Below are 2,825 nucleotides of genomic sequence, written 5' to 3' on the forward strand. Positions count from 1 at the left end.
TTCGCTATAATTCTGTACACTTGAGGTCAATGTCATGCTGTACCCATTAGTCGGCGTTTCAGTAAACTGGTTTCTGCAGCTACATTGTCAGAGCAGCCTAGCTGGTAACCCTGGTTTAACTAAGCCGGACATCCTCAGTGCTAGCTGAAGGCTAACTGTTAGCACCTTTCTGAACTTTGAACCTTTACCCCGTTTCAACTGGTTGTCAGTCACAAGTTGCATACTGCAGCATGTTACGACATTAATTCAAGTGACATTACTGCACTGCACATTTTGACGTAGGTGACAAGGACAACTCCACCGTGTCTGACTTTACTATGACATTAGTCCTTTCCTTTTATGCCAATTTGGGATTATTGTACGATTGAATTGACTCACTGCGTTATCTGATAGCTGGGTCATTCTACAGAAAAGGTGGAAGTACTGTCACTTACTTTTGCAGACACCAAAATACATGACGTTGACCTAATACTCACATTCATTATATATGTTGAATAAATAGAGATTGTCTTTGCAATGGTACTAAATAAAAAATAAATAAAAATGGTTTTATACATAAATTGCAATTTATTTAAAATGCCAAGTTCAAGGAACTGCCTTGTCACTTTGATCATACATGGAAGTGGAGCCTATAGTTTTAATTTAAAAGATTTATTTTTCAATAAATAAATCTAATTTATATTTACACAACATTATATTACAAGCATTAAATATAACACTGAAATGGTAAAAATAAAGCTAATTATTATTAATAATATCAAATAAATGTCAGTCACCCAAAATTACGTCATTGGTGTTACTGCTACACAAAACGCTTTTTATTTTTGAAATAATGTACTGTCTCTGAAGTGCCTCCTGTAAAAAGAGATCATTTGAGGCAGTGCAGTGGATAAAGACATAAGGACAGTAGGATACTTCTTACTTTGTTTGTTAAAGGTGTCATTTTATCTTCAAATGTTACGTGCGTCTTTCAAGTCTGTCATTAATGTTACTCATTTCATAGCCCTAGGGGTGAACATTTGAATGGGAAAATGTATTGTATTGAAGAGTTAAACGATTTTGATATTGACTGCACTGAAGCCATATTTGGTCTGACACATTGCAGCCTTTTTGTTAAAATGGTAGTGTTTTCTCCAAATTGTCACTGGTGTTACCGTCACTGGTGTTACTTTTCTTCCTGGTAACACGTAACACCAGTGACATATACAAATAAGCTTTGTATAATGTATAAACATAATAAAAAATACTTTAAGCTCTACTTGTTGTGGATTCATCAAGTTAAGAGTTAGTTATTGCTATTTAACAGGTTTTAGATGTGTTTAGAAGGAATATATTTCAGCAGTTTTGTATCACCCAGATTCCACCTTTTCTGTAGAATGACTCAGCTATTGTAACTTTCCAGGATGAATATTTAAGCACAGTAAACTCATGAAAGGCTTGAAACAACTTTTTCCAATGTCAAGACTTGCTCCTTTAAATATTTTTTAACGTTGACTTTTTGTTGCATAAACAATGATTTATGAATGTGTCAGTTCGGGACCTGAGGAATTGTGACGCCATTGGCCACTATTCAAATGAGCAATGGAGTAAATAATTAGCAGATTAATCTGTATGAATGAAAATAATCTAAGAAATTGCATTGCTTTACAAAATTCTGATAGAAGTGCTTCACCTCAACCTATTACAAATGTGAAATTATATTAATCCAATTACAGTGGGGCAAAAAAGTATTTAGTCAGCCACCAATTGTGCAAGTTCTCCCACTTAAAAAGATGAGAGGCCTGTAATTTTCATCCTAGGTATACCTCAACTATGAGAGACAAAATGAGAAAAAAAATCCAGAAAATCACATTGTTTGACTTTTAAAGACTTTATTTGCAAATTATGGTGGAAAATAAGTATTTGGTCAATAACAAAAGTTCATCTCAATACTTTGTTATATACCCTTTGTTGGCAATGACAGAGGTCAAACGTTTTATGTAAGTCTTCACAAGGTTTTCACACACTGTTGCTGGTATTTTGGCCCATTCCTCCATGCAGATCTCCTCTAGAGCAGTGATGTTTTGGGGCTGTCGCTGGGCAACACAGACTTTCAACTCCCTCCAAAGATTTTCTATGGGGTTGAGATCTGGAGACTGGCTAGGCCACTCCAGGACCTTGAAATGCTTCTTACGAAGCCACTCCTTCGTTGCCCGGGCGGTGTGTTCGGGATCATTGTCATGCTGAAAGACCCAGCCACATTTCATCTTCAATGCCCTTGCTGATGGAAGGAGGTTGTCACTCAAAATCTCACGATACATGGCCCCATTCATTCTTTCCTTTACACGGATCAGTCGTCCTGGTCCCTTTGCAGAAAAACAGCNGTGTGCCTTGGCAGTCTCAGAGATTTTCTATGGGGTTGAGATCCTGAGACTGGCTAGGCCACTCCAGGACCTTGAAATGCTTCTTACGAAGCCACTCCTTCGTTGCCCGGGCGGTGTGTTGGGGATCATTGTCATGCTGAAAGACCCAGCCACGTTTCATCTTCAATGCCCTTGCTGATGGAAAGAGGTTGTCACTATAAATCTCACGATACATGGCCCCATTCATTCTTTCCTTTACACGGATCAGTCGTCCTGGTCCCTTTGCAGAAAAACAGCCCCAAAGCATGATGTTTCCACCCCCATGTTTCACAGTAGGTATGGTGTTCTTTGGATGCAACTCAGCATTCTTTCTCCTCCATACACGTCTAGTTGAGTTTTTACCAAAAAGTTATATTTTGGTTTCATCTGACCATATGACATTCTCCCAATCCTCTTCTGGATCATCTAAATGCTCTCTAGCAA

The sequence above is a fragment of the Notothenia coriiceps genome, unplaced genomic scaffold (assembly GCF_000735185.1).
Source record: "Notothenia coriiceps isolate Sejong01 unplaced genomic scaffold, NC01 NC01_scaffold00011632, whole genome shotgun sequence".
Classification (NCBI taxonomy): domain Eukaryota; kingdom Metazoa; phylum Chordata; class Actinopteri; order Perciformes; family Nototheniidae; genus Notothenia; species Notothenia coriiceps.